The sequence below is a fragment of the Pseudorca crassidens genome, chromosome 8 (genome assembly GCF_039906515.1).
Source record: "Pseudorca crassidens isolate mPseCra1 chromosome 8, mPseCra1.hap1, whole genome shotgun sequence".
Taxonomy (NCBI): Eukaryota; Metazoa; Chordata; class Mammalia; order Artiodactyla; family Delphinidae; genus Pseudorca; species Pseudorca crassidens.
This window is the reverse complement of record NC_090303.1, coordinates 63,892,438-63,912,003: the sequence shown is the minus strand read 5'-3', so window position 1 is coordinate 63,912,003 and position 19,566 is coordinate 63,892,438.

Below are 19,566 nucleotides of genomic sequence, written 5' to 3'. Positions count from 1 at the left end.
TGCCCATTAATATTTGTGGGATGAATCACTGAATGACCGAAAGGATGAATAGATGAGTGAGTACAGAAGACATGGAACCCAACACCTGGGAAGCGAGTCCTGTGTGGACAGAGGAAAGGGTGAGTGTGGTGGGTAGGGGATGCCAGAAGGAAGCCAGGGAATGCTGTGAAGGAACTGGGATCTACCAAAAATGTGAACTTCAATTCAATACTGAGAGCTGTGGCGATCCACTGAAAAAGAGGAGGGGAGTGGCTGCCTGAAAAACCCAACACACAGAAGACCCTAAGTGTGCTTAAGCTTTGGGGGCCTTAGAGAACTAGCGAGGAGACAGAGTTTGCTCTCTAACTGACACAGGGGTGGGAAATACTGTGGTTTAGTAATCCAATTGAGTTTGCTCAATAGGCAGTAAATGCAATTTGCTGTGAACCATAATTATGTATGAATTTTGGTTTTTACTCCAAAAATTTCCCAGAAGAATCAATTATGCTCTGATTTTAAAAAACAAAACAGTATTTCAATGTTTATGCTTCAAAGTTCTCTTATCTACCTTCCTCACCTTATTTATCTTTTGTTCTATTTCAATTTGAATGAAATCCTCCACATATGCACAAATTAAATGGATTTGCTGTTGCTACGCTGCTTGAAGCAGTTTTCACATAGATCTGTCTTGCTTTGCTTATGTCTCAACCATACCATTTCTGTGTGTTTTAATCATTATTTGGCAAGGGGTTTTCAGATGTAATTAAAAGCAGCTAATCACATCAAAAATTTAAATGGAAAGGTTTATAAACCTGTGGCACATTACAAAAAAAATGTAAATAATAGCAATGTGAGAACTGCGCTAGGTTTCACATAAGAGAACACGAACTGGATGAAAGCTCTTGAAATATAAACTGTTGAACCGAGGAGGCCCAAATCTGAAATTAGCCTTTTAAAGTCTTCTAAATATTTACACAGCAATAAAATACAGAGGAGTTTTAGAGGGACTCAGAGGTAACCACAGTAGCAAGTATAATTGTTGAAGTTTAATTTGCTGCTAATGTAAGAAACTGTATTTATGTAAGGGAGATTCAGCTGAATACATGGTTTCACAGAAATGTAATTTTAACACTGAATAAGGATATGTCACCGCGATCACTTGTCCTGTAAGGTTTAAGTACTCTGTTTCTGATAAAGTTTTATGACTATGTTTTAAAATATGTGAAAGGGAAAGAAGCAAAGTAGTATCATTTGAGCTCCTACTGTGTGGCAAGCATCATACCAAAAGCTTGCTATATTTTCTCCCAGCCTACTCAGCATGCACCACAATGGGCTGAGGTGGTGTTTTTCATTCTTTTTACATACGCTAAGAACCGAGGTTCAGAGCCTGAGGTCACACAGCAAGCAAGCGGCAGAGCCAGGAAAAATTAACAAAGGAAACAAAGATTAATTATGGAATCACTTCCTAAATGAGAGCTGACACATGAGTACTTTAGCAAAAACCAACAACAACTCATACACAGGATTTAAGAGTAATTATGTAAATGAGATTCTTTGGCTTTGGAAACTATCCCTAATTCACACAAAACGCACATTCTCCTTGTCTGTGTTTTTGCCCCTGTACAGCCTTTACTGCACTAAGTCCTCGAGGTCAGCACTGATTTTGCTCCTTGTGCACAGACGCTATTCAACAGGTTGCACGAATGAGAACAATAACTCAGTTCAACCGGAGTTCACCCCCTCCCCTTCCATGGACCCCAGACACACCTCCACCGCGGGCCGAGTTGGGAGGCCTCTCCTGTTTGCTCCTGGCACTCTGGGCCCACCACTGCCAACACCTGTCACACTGCATTTTACTTAGTTATCTGTTTACCTCCTGTTCTGAGAGGAGGGAAGAGTATTTTCTTTTTTTTTTTTTTCGTTTTTCTTTTATTAATTGGGATATAGTTGCTTTACAATGTTGTATTAGTTTCTGCTGTACAAGGAAGTGAGTCAGCTATATGTATACTTACATCCCCTCCCTCCTTGGACCTCCCTCCCACCCCCACCGCCACCCCACCCATCTAGGTCACCACAGAGCACCGAGCTCAGCTCCTTATGCTATCTATTTTAAACGCGGTAGTATATATATGTCAGGCCCAATCTCCCAATTCATCCCACCCCCTTCCCCCTGCTCCCATGTCCACACGTCCATTCTCTATGTCTGTGTCTCTATTCCTGCCCTGCAATAGGTTCATCTATACTATTTTTCTAGCTTCCACATACATGCATTAATATACAATGTTTGTTTTTCTCTTTCTGACTTACTTCACTCTGTATGTCAGACTCTAGGTCCAACCAAGTCTCTACAAATGAGCCAATTTCATTCCTTCTTATGGCTGAGTAATACTCCATTGTATGTATGTACCACATCTTCTTTATCCATTCATCTGTCGATGGACATTTAGGTTGCTTCCATGTGCTGCAATGAACATTGGGATGCACGTGTCTTTTTGAATTATGGTTTTCTCAGGGTATGTGCCCAGTAGTGGGATTGCTGGGTCATATGGTAGTCCTATTTTTATTTTATTTTATTTTTTTTAACATCTTTATTGGGGTATAATTGCTTTACAATGGTGTGTTAGTTTCTGCTTTATAACAAAGTGTATCAGTTATACATATACATATGTTCCCATATCTCTTCCCTCTTGCGTCTCCCTCCCTCCCACCCTCCCTATCCCACCCCTCCAGGTGGTCACAAAGCACCGAGCTGATATCCCTGTGCCATGCGGCTGCTTCCCACTAGCTATCTACCTTACGTTTGTTAGTGTATACATGTCCATGACTCTCTCTCACCCTGTCACAGCTCACCCTTCCCCCTCCACATATCCTCAAGTCCGTTCTCCAGTAGGTCTGTGTCTTTATTCCTGTCTTACCCCTAGGTTCTTCATGACATTTTTTTTTCTTAAATTCCATATATATGTGTTAGCATACGGTATTTGTCTCTCTCTTTCTGACTTACTTCACTCTGTGTGACAGACTCTAGGTCTATCCACCTCATTACAAATAGCTCAATTTCGTTTCTTTTTATGGCTGAGTAATATTCCATTGTATATATGTGCCACATCTTCTTTATCCATTCATCCGATGATGGACACTTAGGTTGTTTCCATCTCCAGGCTATTGTAAATAGAGCTGCAATGAACATTTTGGTACATGACTCTTTTTGAATTATGGTTTTCTCAGGGTATATGCCAAGTAGTGGGATTGCTGGGTAGTTCTATTTGTAGTTTTTTAAGGAACCTCCATACTGTTCTCCATAGTGGCTGAACCAATTCACATTCCCACCAGCAGTGCAAGGGGGTTCCCTTTTCTCCACACCCTCTCCAGCATTTGTTGTTTCTAGATATTTTGATGATGGCCATTCTGACTGGTGTGAGATGATATCTCATTGTAGTTTTGATTTGCATTTCTCTAATGATTAATGATGTTGAACATTCTTTCATGTGTTTGTTGCCAATCTATATATCTTTTTGGAGAAATGTCTATTTAGGTCTTCTGCCCATTTTTGGATTGGGTTGTTGTTTTTTGATATTCAGCTGCATGTATGTTTTGGAGATTACTCCTTTGTCAGTTCCTTCATTTGCAAATATTTTCTCCCATTCTGAGGGTCGTCTTTTCATCTTCTTTATGGTTTCCTTTGCTCTGCAAAAACTTTTAAGTTTCATTAGGTCCCATTTGTTTATTTTTGTTTTTATTTCCATTTCTCTAGGACATGGGTCAAAAAGGATCTTGCTGTGATTTATGTCATAGAGTGTTCTGCCTATGTTTTCCTCTAAGAGTTTGATGGTGTCTGGCCTTACATTGAGGTCTTTAATCTGTTTTGTGTCTATTTTTGTGTATGGTGTTAGGGAGTGTTCTATTTTCATTCTTTTACATGCAGCTGTCCAGTTTTCCCAGCAACACTTATTGAAGAGGCTGTCTTTTCTCCACTGTATATTCTTGCCTCCCTTATCAAAGATAAGGTGAGCATATGTGCATGGGTTTATCTCTGGGCTTTCTATCCTGTTCTATTGATCTATATTTCTGTTTCTGTGCCAGTACCACACTGTCTTGATTACTGTAGCTTTGTAGTATCGTCTGAAGTCAGGGAGCCTGATTCCTCCAGCTCCGTTTTTCTTTCTCAAGATTGCTTTGGCTATTTAGGGTCTTCTGTGTTTCCGTACAAATTGTGAAATTTTTTGTTCTAGTTCTGTGAAAAATGCCAGTGGTAGTTTGATAGGGATTGCATTGAATCTGTACAGTACTTTGGGTAGTAGCGTCATTTTCACAATGTTAATTCTTCCAATCCAACAACATGTTATATATCTCCATCTATTTGTATCATCTTTAATTTCTTTCATCAGTGTCTGATAATTTTCTGCATACAGGTCATTCGTCTATGTAGGTAGGTTTATTCCTAGATATTTTATTGTTTTTATTGCAATGGTAAATGGGAGTGTTTTCTTAATTTCACTTTCAGATTTTTCATCATTAGTGTATAGGAATGCAAGAGATTTCTGTGCATTAATTTTGTATCCTGCTACTTTACCAAATTCATTGATTAGCTCTAGTAGTTTTCTGGTAACATCTTTAGGATTCTCTATGTATTTTGTCATGTCATCTGCAAACAGTGACAGGTTTACTTCTTCTTTTCCAATTTTGATTCCTTTTACTTCTTTTTCTTCTCTGATTGCTGTGGCTAAAAATTCCAAATCTATGTTGAACAACAGTGATGAGAGTGGGCAACCTTGTCTTGTTCCTGATCTTAGTGGAAATGGTTTCAGTTTTTCACCATTGAGGATGATGTTGGCTGTGGGTTTGTCATATATGGCCTTTATTATGTTGAGGGACGTTCCCTCTATGACTACTTTCTGCAGGGTTTTTATCATAAATGGGTGTTGAATTTTGTCGAAAGCTTTCTCTGCATCTATTGAAATGATCATATGGTTTTTCTCCTTCAGTTTGTTAATATGGTGTATCACATTGATTGGCTTGCGTATATTGAAGAATCCTTGCATTCCTGGGATACACCCCACTTGATCATAGTGTATGATCCTTTTAATGTGCTGTTGGATTCTGCTTGCTAGTATTTTGTTCAGGATTTTTGCATCTATGTTCATGAGTGATATTGGCCTGTAGTTTTCTTTCTTTGTGACATCTTTTTCTGGTTTTGGTATCAGAGTGATGGTGGCCTCGTAGAATGAGTTTGGGAGTGTTCCTCCCTCTGCTGTCTTTTGGAAGAGTTTGAGAAGGACAGGTGTTAGCTCTTCTCTAAATGTTTGACAGAATTCGCCTGTGAAGCCATCTGGTCCTGGGCTTTTGATTGTTGGAAGATTTTTAATCACAGTTTCAATTTCAGTGCTTGTGATTGGTCTGTTCATATTTTCTATTTCTTCCTGGTTCCGTTCTCGGAAGGTTGTGCATTTCTAAGAATTTGTCCATTTCTTCCAGGTTGTCCATTTTATTGGCATAGAGTTGCTTGTAGTAATCTCTCATGATCCTTTGTATTTCTGCAGTGTCAGCAGTTCCTTCTCCTTTTCCATTGCTAATTCTATTGATTTGAGGGTTCCCCCTTTTTTTCTTGATAAGTATGGCTAATGGTTTGTCAATTTTGTTTATCTTCTCAAAGAAACAGCTTTTACTTTTACTGATCTTTGCTATCGTTTCCTTCATTTCTTTTTCAATTATTTCTGATCAGATCTTTATGATTTCTTTCCTTCTGCTAACTTTGGGTTATTTTTTTGTTCTTCTTTATCTAATTGCTTTAGGTGTTAGGTTAGGTTGTTTATTTGAGCTATTTCTTGTTTCTTAAGGTAGGATTGTATTTCTATAAACTTCCTTCTTAGAAGAGCTTTTGCTGTATCCCATAGGTTTTGGGTGGTTAAGTTTTCATTGTCATTTGTGTCTAGGTATTCTTTGATTTCCTGTCTGATTTCTTCAGTGATCTCTTGGTTATTAAGTAGTGTGTTGTTTAGCCTCCATGTGTTTGTATTTCTTACAGATTTTTTCCTGTAATTGATATCTAGTCTCATAGCGTTGTGATCAGAAAAGATACTTGATATGATTTCAATTTTCGTAAATTTACCAAGGCTTGATTTGTGACCCAAGGTATTATCTATCCTGGAGAATGTTCCATGGGCCCTTGAGAAAAATGTGTATTCTGTTGTTTTTGGTTGGAATGTCCTATAAATATCAATTAAGTCCATCTTGTTTAATGTATCATTTAAAGGTTGTATTTCCTTATTTATTTTCATTTTGGATGATCGGTCCATTGGTGAAAGTGGGGCGTTAAAGTCCCCTACTATTACTCTGTTACTGTCGATTTTCCCTTTTATGGCTGTTACCTTTTGCCTTATGTATTGAGATGGTCCTATGTTGGGTGCATAAATATTTACAATTGTTATATCTTCTTCTTGGATTGATCCCTTGATCATTATGTAGTGTCCTTCTCTGCCTCTTGTAATAGTCTTTATTTTAAAGTCTATTTTGTCTGATATGAGAATTGCTACTCCAGCTTTTTTTTGATTTCCATTTGCATGGAATATCTTTTTCCATCCCCTCACTTTCAGTCTGTATGTGTCCCTAGGTCTGAAGTGGGTCTCTTGTAGACAGCATATATACAGGTCTTGTTTTTGTATCCATTCAGCCAGTCTATGCCTTTTGGTTGGAGCATTTAATCCATTTACATTTAAGGTAATTATCTACATGTATGTTCCTATGACCATTTTCTTAATTGTTTTGGATTTATTATTGTAGGTCTTTTCCTTCTCTTGTGTTTCCTGCCTAGAGAAGTTCCTTTAGCACTTGTTGTAAAGCTGGTTTGGTGGTGCTGAATTTTCTTAGCCCTTGCTTGTCTGTAAAGCTTTTAATTTCTCCATCAAATTTGAATGAGATCCTTGCTGGGTAGAGTAATCTTGGTTGTAGGTTTTTCACCTTCATCACTTTAAATATGTCCTGCCACTCCCTTCTGGGTTGCAGAGTTCTGCTGAAAGATCAGCTGTTAACCTTACGTGGATTCCCTTATGTGTTACTTGTTGTTTTTCCCTTGCTGCTTTTAATAGTTGTTCTTTGTCATTAATTTTTGATAGTTTGTTTAATATATGTCTTGGCACGTTTCTCCTTGGATTTACCCTGTATCGGACTCTCTGTGTTTCCTGGACTTGAGTAACTATTTCCTTTCCCATATTAGGGAAGTTTTCAACTATAATCTCTTCAAATATTTTCTCAGTCCCTTTCTTTTTCTCTTCTTCTTCTGGGACTCCTATAATTTGAATGTTGGTGCATTTAGTGTCGTCCCAGAGGTCTCTGAGACTGTCCTCAGTTCTTTTCATTCTTTTTCCTTTATTCTGCTCTGCAGTAGTTATTTCCACTATTTTATTTTCCAGGTCACTTATCTGTGCTTCTGCCTCAGTTATTCTGCTATTGATCCCTTGTAGAGAATTTTAAATTTCATTTATTGTGTTTTTCAACACTGTCTGTTTGCTCTTTAGTTAGGTCCCTGTTAAACGTTTGTTGTATTTTCTCCATTCTATTTCCAAGATTTTGGATCATCTTTACTATCATTATTCTGAATTCTTCTTCAGGTAGACTGCCTATTTCCTCTTCATTTGTTAGGTCTGGTGGGTTTTTATCTTGCTCCTTCATCTGCTGTGTGTTTCTCTGTCTTCTCATTTTGCTTAACTTACCGTGTTTGGGGTTTCCTTTTCGCAGGCTGCAGCGTTCATAGTTTCTGTTGTTTTTGGTGGCTGTCCCCAGTGGCTAAGGTTGGTTCAGTGGGTTGTGTAGACTTCCTGGTGGAAGGGACTAGTGCCTGTGTTCTGGTGGATGAGGCTGGATCTTGTCTTTCTGGTGGGCAGGTCCACGTCTGGTGGTGTGTTTTGGGGTGTCTGTGGCCTTATTATGATTTTAGGCAGCCTCTGCGCTAATGGATGGGGTTGTGTTCCTGTCTTGCCAATTGTTTGGCATAGGGTGTCCTGCACTGTAGCTTGCTGGTCATTGAGTGGAGCTGGGTCTTGGCGTTGAGATGGAGATATCTGGGAGATTTTCACCGTTTGAAATTACATGGAGCTGGGAGGTCTCTTGTGGACCAGTGCCCTGAACTTGGCTCTTCCACCTCAGAAGAGGTGGCACAGCCCTGATGCCTGGCTGGAGCACCAAGAGCCTGTCCTCCACATGGCTCAGAATAAAAGGGAGGAAAAAAAAGAAGGAAAGAAGAAGATAAAATAAAGTAAAATAAAATTTATTAAAATAAAATAATTAAGAAAAAGTTTTTTTAAGTAAAAAAAAACAAAAACGGACAGACAGAACCCTAGGACAAATGCTAAAAAGCTATACAGATAAAATCACATATGAAGCATACACATATACACTCACAAAAAGGGAAAAAATATATATATATCGTTGCTCCCAAATTCCACCTCCTCAATTTGGGATGATTCGTTGTCTATTCAGGTATTCCACAGATGCAGGGTACATCAAGTTGATTGTGGAGATTTAATCTGCTGCTCCTGAGGCTGCTGAGAGAAATTTCCCTTTCTCTTCTTTGTTCGCACAGCTCCCGGGGTTCAGATTTGGATTTGGACCCGCCTCTGCATGTAGGTCGCCTGAGGGTGTTTGTTTTTCACTCAGGACGGGGTTAAAGGCGCAGCTGATTCGGAGGCTCTGGCTCTCTCAGGCCAGGGGTAGGGAGGGGTATGGATGGGGGGTGAGCCTGCAGCGGCAGAGGCCGGCATGACGTTGCGCCGGCCTGAGGCACACCGTGTGTTCTCCCGGGGAAGTTATCCCTGGATCACGGGACCGTGAAGTGGCTGGCTGCAGCAGCAGCCTTAGCATCTCATGCCTGTCTCTGGGGTCCATGCTGATAGCCGCGGCTCGTGCCCGTCTCTGGAGCTCCTTTAGGTGGTGCTGTTAATCCCCTCTCCTCGTGCACCAGGAAACAAAGAGGCAAGAAAACTCTCTTGCATCTTCAGCAGGTCCAGACTTTTTCCCAGACTCCCTCCTGGCTCCCGTGGAGCACTAACCCCCTTCAGGCTGTGTTCACGCAGCCAACCCCCGTCCTCTTCCTGGGATCCGACTGAAGCCCGAGCCTCAGCTCCCAGGACCCACCCATTCCGGCGGGTGAGCAGACAAGCCTCTCAGGCTGGTGAATGCTGGTCGGTACCGTTCCTCTGTGTGGGAATCTCTCTGCTTTGCCCTCTACATCCCTGTTGCTGCGCTCTCTTCCGTGGCTCCAAAGCTTCCCCCCTTGGCCACCTGCAGTCTCCGCCTGCGAAGAGGCTTCCTCATGTATGGAAACCTTTCCTCCTTTATAGCTCCCTGCCACTGGTGCAGGTCCTGTTCCTATTCTTTTGTCTCTGTTTTTTCTTTTTTTTTTTTTTTTTGCCCTACCCAGGTACGTGGGGAGTTTCTTGCCTTTTCGGAGGTCTGAGGCCTTCTGCCAGCGTTCAGTAGGTGTTCTGTAGGAGTTGTTCCACGTGTAGATGTATTTCTGATGTATTTATGGGGAGGAAGGTGATCTCCATGTCTTACTCTTCTGCCGTCTTGAAGATCCTCCCAGTTTTATATATTTACGTGCATGTTTACTATTTCTGGCAGTTTTTATTCCTCTGTGTAGATCTGAGTTTCCATCTGGAATCATCTTTCTTCAGCCTGAAGAACTTTTAAAAATAATTATTGTAATGCAGGTCTGCTGACAACTCTCTAGGTTTGTTGGTCTGAAAATCTTTTTAATCCTAATTTTTTTTTTTTTGCGGTATGCGGGCCTCTCACTATTGTGGCCTCTCCCGTTGTGGAGCACAGGCTCCAGACGTGCAGGCTCAGTGGCCATGGCTCACAGGCCTAGCCACTCCATGGCATGTGGGATCTTCCTGGACTGGGACACAAACCTGTGTCCCCTGCATTGGCAGGCGGACGCTCAACCACTGCGCCACCAGGGAAGCCCTCTTTCAGCATATTAAAGGTGGTGTTCCATTGTTCCGGTTCGCATTGTCTCTAGTGAGAAGTCATCTGTGCTCTTATCTTTGTTTCTACGTATGGCATGTCTTTTTCACTGGCTGCTTTTAAGATTTCCTCTTTATCATTGGTTTTCAGCAAATTGATTATGACGTGCCTTGGTATGATCTTCTATATATTTTGCTTGGCATTTTTTGAGCTTCTTGGATTTGTAGGTTTATAATTTTCATTGAAATTGGTAAATTTTCCCTTATTATTTCTTCAAATATTTTTTTCTCATTCCCCACTCTCCAACCACCACTTCTTTAAGGGGCTCAAATTATACATATTTTTTAACTCCTTGATATTTTCACACAGGTCATGGAGGCTCTGTTTATTTAATTTTCAGACTTCTTTTTCTCTGAGCTTTGGTTTGGATAGTATTTATTGCTAGTTTTCAAGTTCATTAATCTTTTCTTTTGCAGTGTCAATTTGCTGTTAAGCATACCCAGTGTATTTTCTATCTCATATATTGTAATTTTCTCTAGAGTTCCATTTGATTTTTTAAAAAATATCTCCCCTTTCTCTCATTTGATTTATTAGGAGCCATTGGTGACAGATATAAACACAGTCTCAAATCATGGGAAGATGCTTTCCAAAATCAACTTAATAATTCCAATAGTAGTTGTGTAGTGGACACTGAGGAGCCACCTTATGAATGTCCAAAAGGAGCCTGACCTCTGTATCAGTAGTGGTACAGTGGCAATGTAAATAATAAAATGAAAAAATCCATAAAGTCCCTTGGCATAATAGACAGAAGATAGGCTTTAGAGTCAGACAGATCTGAATTTATACCCTTAATTCTGCCACTTATGTAATCTTGTGTGAATTCCTTAACAGTTTCCTCATCCAGATAATAGAAATAATCACTTCTTAATATGGTTGTTAAGAAGATTAAGTGCTATAATATGAATAGAACTCAGGGCCTGGCACATAGTCAGAAAACAATAAAGGCTCATTCTCATTATTTTATTATTATTTATAAACCTGTACAAATAATTTCCACCTCATCTCAAGAAAGAATTTTTATTCTTCTTGTCTTATATTTGAACCATCTGTCTACATTTTGAGCCCATATAGAATAGGACCGCTGTTACTATATATTTTGTGCTGTTTCAGGTGATAATCAAACTTTAAAAAATGACAAAAAATACAAAATCATCTTTCCCTCATAGAATAGTTGGACACTCGTTACTCTGCATGGATTGCTTGGAAAACCCCCTCTCAATAAGCAGGCACCCCAATTGTTGGTGTCAATGAAGCCTAGTAAACACATGTGTCAAGAGTGCTAGTTAGGGCTTCGCTGGTGGTGCAGTGGTGAAGAATCTGCCTGCCAATGCAAGGGACACGGGTTTGAGCCCTGGTCTGGGAAGATCCCACATGCTGTGGAGCAACTAAGCCCGTGCACCACAACTACTGAGCCTGAGCTCTAGAGCCCACAAGCCACAACTATCGAGTCCACATGCCACAACTACTGAAGCCTACGTGCCTAGAGCCCATGCTCCGCAACAAGAGAAGCCATGACAATGAGAAGCCCGTGCACTGCAACAAAGAGCAACCCCCGCTCACCGCAACTAGAGAAAGCTCACGCACAGCAACGAAGACCCAACACAGCCAAAAATAAATAATTAAATAAATCAAGAAAAAAAAGAGTGCTAGTTAAAGATGACAATTATGATAGGGCACATTTCTTAAACCAAGATAGTTTCTGTTTACAATATTTTAATTGTTGAAATAGGACCTGTACCAGACCAGATGTGTTTTCAGCTGGGTATTCACTGAGCTAGATTCCTCTATAATCAGGATGACCACACATCTCAGTTTGCCTAGAACTGTTCCTGTTTATGTGTCCCAGAATAATTATTAATAGTGCTCCCTTACATTCCCAAAAGTGTTTGGATAATTAATTCCATGGTCACTCTATCTATAATTATCCTTTAACAACTATATTCTGCAACTCATTTGGTAGATACCATAAGTAGTACTGTGCTGTTGTTACTCTTAAAGCTGACCATGGTTTAAGACCTATATTAACATCTGGAATGTGAGAAATACCACCTGGTGAAGCAAATTACTTTTATTACAAGCTCATTGTGAATTCAGAGAAAACACATTGCAAGTTAATTAGAAAATGAAAGAGGAGAAATAGATCTTAGCAGTACTGCCAAACAGAAAGTTTATAGGAGAAGGAGATACAGATGGGTTTGTTAGAGCAGAAAGTTAATATCTGCAAAACTTTCTGCCCACTATTATTCCCTGGCTTCTAATGTGGCTATTGTACGGTACTTCTCAAGGGTTGAGGGTAGAGGTGGGCGAGTGGTAGTTGATGGGTGGAGAAGTAATCAAAAATCTAAACAGAGAGGGATAGGTATATATATTAGAAAAGGTATATTCAATATAGTATTACATATAATTTTACATTTTAAGAACAAAAATACCCATTATTTTCTTCAATCAAGGCAAGTAAAGTTTAACCAGTAAAGTTTAACTGGCAAGGCAAAGAGATTTGCAAATTGGGGCTCATCTCTCAAGGCTAAAATTTATCAGAATCTTGAGGGAGGTGATATACATGAGGTTTTTTTTTTCAACTTTTTTATGGAAATAAAATTGCTATGCAGAGACACAGAATTCACTTATGCAAACTGGTTTGGTGCCAAGCAAACTTGCTAATTCTTAACAATTAAAATAATTTATTTGTAATTTACACATAATTTGGGTGGGGAGCTTTCTATACAATCATAATAGCTGCAAATAATGACAGTTTTGTATCTTCCTTTCCACAATCCATATACCTTTTAAATCATTTTCTTTTTCTACTGCTAACGGGTACCTCCTGTAAGAAACTGAATAGGAGTGGTTTCTCTTGAAGGTGATGTCAGACTAGGAGGTCCTGACCTTCATCCCCTCATAGAAACAACATATTAACAACTACTCATGAATGAAAATAGCTCTGAGAGTTCCAGAGTATGATTAAGAACAACAACCCAGTGGAGCACAATAACTAAGGATGGTTGCAGAGAAAACTGCAGGAAGCATCCTACCTGCATTATACCATCCCACAGAGGGATTCCTCAGACCACGACTTGCCTTCATGGGAGAAAAAGAAAGCAGGAGGACCCCAGGGTCTTTTGCCACTGAGGAGCCAGCAGCCCTTGCCACAGGTACAGATACCCACAGCCTTTGCCATCCAGGATCCCTGCAGTCTTTTCATGGCTTGATAGCTCATTTCTTTTTAGCACTGAATACCATTCTGTTATCTAGATGTATCACAGTATATTTATCCATTAGCCTACTGAAGGACATACTGCTTCCATGTTTTGGAAATTATGAATAAAGCTGCTAAAAACATTCATACATAGGTTTTTACAGGGACATAGTTTTCAACTCATTTTGTAAATATTAAGGAGCATGATTGCTGAATTGTATGGTAAGAGTATCTTTAAATTTATTAAAAACTTCTAAATTGTTTTCCGAAGTGCCGGTACCAGTTTTATTCCCACCAGCAATGAATGATTGTTCTTGTTGCTCCGACATCCTCACCAGCATTTGGTGTTGTCAGTTTTGTGGATTTTGGCCATTCTAAGATAAGTGCTGCGGTATCTTATTGTTGTTTTAATTTGCAATTCCCTAATGACATATGTTGTTGAGCATATTTTCACATGCTTACTTGCCATTCATTTATTTGCTTTGGTCAAGTATCTGTTAAGGTCTTTTGCCCATTTTCAAATCCAGTTTTTTCTTCTTGGTACATTTAGGGTAACAGTTCTTCACCTGTGAAGACAAGTCTGTGGCTTGTCTTCTCATTCTCTTGATAGTGTCTTTCACACAGCAGAAGCTTTTAATTTTAATAAAATTCTGCTTATTAATTTTTCCTTTCATGGATCATATCTTTGGTTTTATACCTAAAAAGCCATTGCCATACATAAAGTTATCTAGATTTTCTCCTATGTTATCTTCCAGGAATTTTATAGTTTTGTATTTCACATTTACATCTATGGTCCACTCTGAGTTAATTTTTGTGAGGTATAAGGTCGGTTTCTAGGTTCTTTTTTTTTTTTTTTTGCCTGTGTATGTCCAGTGGATCCAGCACAACAGACTACACAACCAAAGATAAGGCAGAGATGACACGAGCCAATACCACTGGAGGAATCAATTATATACACAAATGATGAGAGGGACTCAAATCAAGAACAAAGGCAGCCAAATCAGGGGAGGTGATGAAATTGTTGGCCAGCCTGAGGAAAAATATACCACTGCTACTCGGGTGGAGAGGGAGGACTAGGTCCAGATGGCACTGGTTTTAGAAGTAGAGAATGTAAAGTATGTCTGGTGTGGTGTGTGTGTGTGTGTGTGTGTGTGTGTGTGTTTTAGGAAAAGTTGAAATACATCCCACCTCTCGTCCTTATCTATTTCATGTGTGATTAAAATCTGGGAAATGTTTAAAGTTTTCTTTCAGAATTACTTGTTAGTTGCTTTTTTTCATTTTTGTGAGCTGCTAAGTGTGAAAGATGAGGATTACACACCATCTTTTTCTCCAAGGAATGAGTAACTACTTAATTTTATCCCAAAAGAGTTAGTAAAATAAAAGATTCAGTTTCCTTACTTATGACTAGAGACCTAAAGAGATTTCCTAATTTTCATCCTCAAATAAATAAGACAACAGTTCACCTAAATGCAGGAAGATAACATTAAAGGATTCAAGGAATATTACAGAACTAAACTTCACTAAATGGCAAGTGAATGGAGTCTGGGCTTAATTAGTATTCTGTCCTAAGTTAGAAGACAAAGTTTCTAGATTTTTTGTTTACATAAATGGATTTGGTACCAACTGTTCCCCATATTCAGATGATCTTAATGTTCTTGGGATGTCTGGCACAAAGAAATGAGAGTTTACAGGTGATGCCATGAACTTTTCTCTCTGGAACTGGTACCAGATGGTACCAGTTGGTATTGGTACCATCTGGTACCAGATGGTACCAGATGGTATTGATTACCATGGCCAGTTAAACAGAATTTAAGTTAATCGCACTTTAAACCTCTTCACTCTAACTAATCGGATGATCCTGGAGCCAATGAAGGGGATGTGGCCTTCTTAAATTTGATAGCGAATTGGGGACATAATATTTATGTGGCTTGCAGTCAACTCTGAATATGGCTAAAATCTCACTAGCTGTTCTGCTGAGGAATAGATTCCAGGAATTTCGCTACCACCCACTGCTCCTCCTCACCCAGTGTCATGAGAGGAAGGCGCAGAGCAAAAGTATGTAGCACTAGACGAGCATGTTCTGTGGTGCCCGGTACTGAAAGTGTAAGTGTGATGGAGACAATACACAGTTTGAAACATACGAAATCTGATGTTCTGAATATCAGACATCTAAAAGTGTAAGGGAAAGATTCCAGTTTCACAGACACCAAGTCAAAGTGGAAGTTCTTGCCTTTCAGGAATATTTGATACTTCAAAGTACACAATTACAAACCTATCATATACAATAACATTCTTTGCCATATAACTCCCATATAAAATCAAAAAGCTTATTCTGCTATCAACAAGAAAATCATAACAAAAACACTTTAAAGTCAACCCAGATTAGTTCATTATGACGAGATGATAAATTTCAAATAGAGGTAATTAAATAGGCTCCTGGAGCGCTTAATAATCTAGCTAATGAAGAAGAGTGAATCATATGAAGACACTAGAAAAATATTTAAATATCTTCCTGCTTTCACATAAAATACTGATGGTGATGAAGATAACTTCAACGAGGACACTGATGACTAACTGGCTAATGACAGTTGTCAATTCCATGGCTATTTAAAATTTATCACTGGACTTCCCTGGTGGAACAGTGGTTAAGAATCTGCCTGCCAAAGCAGGAGACACGGGTTCGATCCCTGGTCGAGGAAAATCCCACATGGCACAGAGCAACTAAGCCTGTGCGTCATAACTACTGAGCCTGCATGCTGCAACTACTGAAGCCCCCAAGCCTAGAGCCTGTGCTCCACAACAAGACAAGTCATCGCAATGAGAAGCCCGCGCACCATAATGAAGAGTAGCCCCCCTCGCCACAACTAGAGAAAGCCCATGCACAGCAATGAAGACCCAATGCAGCCAAAAATAAATAAATAAATAATTTTTTAAAAAATTGCTGTCTCTGAAACCACTAAAAAAAGAAGTTAAAAGAAATAATAAAATTTATCACTGAACAATAAAATTTGAAATGCTCTGAAATCTTACACTGCAGATATGAAAGAAGATTGATAAAGGTTTCCCTAAATATGATAACAATCCTAAAAACTAACACATTACTAATAATAAGTTGTAAAGCAGAAAGAAACTCTTGCAAACTATTAGTAACTTTTTAAAAATATTTGCTCAATATTGCCAGAGGAAAATTGAATTATCTTTCAATTCATTCTACAGAAAATGAAATTATAAAATTGTTGTTAAGGAAAGAGGCGAATAAAGAATGTGCAGTCAAAAATATGCAGAAGTATTAAAGCACTATCAAGCAGTCAGCAGTATAAATATGTTATTTTTATGGATTTTGTGACATTTGTGGCAATTATTGACTTTTTACAAACATGTAATATGTTGCTATGCTTTCTTGACTCTAACTAAATATACACTTTTATACCTAATGTTGTACTAAAATTTTTTATTCTTTTTCTTTAAAAGTGCTCCAAAATTGTATAAGCTTCAAACACTCACAAAACCTGAACCCTGTGTTCAAACCAATGTCACACCTAAGCACTCATAGAAAAAAATGTCCTGAGCTATTAAATTTTTCAGAATCATACCTCTCTTTAAAGCCAACTTTAAGTAAATACTGTTGGAGAGTCATATCAGCCTCTTCTTAGCACAATCTGTAAAAATAAATTTGGAAAGTAAGATCACAGCCAGTATTCTAAATCATTGATTGCTCCATTTGTCTATGGCTTGCTGACTGCTTTTAGGTTAGTTGATTTATTGATACAACAAATATTTACTAAACAGTAGAAAGAATCCAAGAACTGCTGTGTCCAAGGAATGTGCACATCTATTCTAGCAGGAAAGGAAAATCTAACTTGTGAAATACAGTAAGTGAGAGAGGTCGTTAGAGAGGCATGGAGTTCACAATGTTCTCGTGAGGGAAATGTGACTGCCAGCAATGGCGGTTAGGAAAGTCCTGAGAGGTGCCAATATTGATTTATTCACCACCCCCCGCCCCATTACAGAAGTGATTTAAGGGGCTTACAAGGTCCTGTCAATACAACAAAAGAGAATACATTTAAAAGTGGAGAGAAATAAAAAGACAAAAAAGGAGGAGAATATAATAAGGAGCCAGCAAATGGGACTAAAAGCTGTGATGCACAATGATCTGCCCACTTGTCCCTAGAGGGCCTCAAATGTGGCTCTTGGCATCCAGGTGAGGAGATAATTTATTCAGACCAAGCCCTGAAGGAAGGGTTGGGATCTAGGTTGAATATAATTAAAATGAAACGATGGCGAGCCTGAGAATTGGTTTTGCAAGATTTTTTCCACATCAGCCTGAACAGAGAACCTCTCTCCAACCCAGAGATTAGGCACTGGGGGACATGATCACTCTAACAGGCATCTTACTCTAATTAGGCTTTGGCAATATTGCTGTACTGTAAGTTATACCTTTTGAAGTCCAAAGCAACAAAACTCTTAACACATGCGATGTCCACATAGCTTCCATAATTTACCTACAAAAATAGAAAAATAACACCAGCTAATTCAATGCTACATACACAGAAAGACTATAGAAAAGGCAGCATCTGTTATAATCTAAACAGCCTTGTGTTGCTCCTTCAGAATCCTCTTAATATTATTTTCATATTTAATTGACACATTTGCTTTTTTGCATCAGATGATATTAAGGACATGAAGAGAAACTGTAATTTTCAATACAATTACATGTTCATATTACTGCTATAAATTATAATAATCATGCTATTTTGATGAAAATACATTACACTCTGGACTTTTCTGAACTACTAGAGCTCACTGTCCAAGTAGATTATTCTCTGAAACTCATGCTGTTAATATAGAAAACGCTAATCAGCAAGAGTACGTTTCTAATTATTATTTATATCACTAAAACTGATACATTCTAAGATGGGATCTGGTCTCTTATTACAAGAGCAATAAATATTCATTAACAAAACACTGAAAATATAGATCAGCGAAAAGAAGAAAATGAGAGATCCTAATGTGCAACCATGGCTGAAAACCACCAGCTTGAGTCTCTCTCCCATCAACCCTCCCCTCACAGGCTCCCTGACTATTATGAACACACCCTTAATATCTGAACAGAAGGCCACGGATGACACTGTTGGCACACAAAGAGGACATTGCTGCTGTGGCAGGTGACCACGGACAATCCTGTGCTTATACAATGCTTTTTAGGGGGTTAAACGCTCCTCACATGTATTTTGTTTTGATTCTTTCGCTCGTCTTTACCTGCATTTTTATGTGATAGGGAATTGTGTACATTGTGACACAGACTACCAACTACTCAGAGACAGATATTTTAAGAAAACACAGAGGTCTCTTGGTTTAGCAACTTTTAGGCCAGAGAATATTTTTTCTAATTAATGGAATTTTAGAAAAGCCATTCATAACACAATCTGATGTTCCTCAACTTGAGGGAACCCTTGCGCTCCAGGTGTACCTGACCTGTGGAAATACCAAGCCAGTCCCTTGAGACGCTGGGGAACCAAACAGCTTAGAGAACTGGGGGATTGAGGTACAGAACTTTATCACTGACTCACCTCTCTTACGTCTGTACACATAGATTATAAATGGGCCCCACATGCCCAACCTGAGCCCCACCTGTGTTCACATGGGATGGGGACACATCTGGCCATGTCTGGAGGGCATGGTGTGGGTATCGTGTGGGCAAGGCTATTTACAAGAGTGCTAAGGAAACTTTCGGAATGCCAATCATCCTAAAGGAGAGCCCATGGTGGAGGAGGGGCAAAGATCAGAGGGGAGTGGTATTTTGAAAGCTGTGGAGTGTCTATCACTTGGGTCATTCTCCACAGGCGGAAGGAAGAAACTGGGTAAAACCTAGGAGACATTTCGTGTAAAGCTCTTTGAGATATGAAAGCAGAAGAGAACACAGCTCTGTGGCTCACAGAACCCAGTGCACCAGAGTAGAGGATATGACTGAAGCTGTCATAGCACAGAACACAACAGCCTGAGCACAACCACAGACTGGCACAGAGAAGAAACAGGAAAGGGCATTAGACAGACCACCCAGGTTGGACACCAAAACCAGAAACTACAAAGAAAGGGGTTAATAGATTTGGCTACTTAAAATTTAGAAATTTTCTATTAAAAAAAAAAAACACACTCAGAAACAAAATTAAAAGACAAGTGAAAAATTGAGAACAATGTTTATATCATACTCAGTCAACCAAAGATTAAAATAATTTCCACATAAAAGGCTATTATAAGTCAATAAGGAGATAATTATCACCACCACCAAAAAAAAGGAAAAGAAGAATAGGAACAGGTAATTCAGCAAAGGAGAAATACAAATGGCAAAGAAAAGTAAATTTTTTAAATGT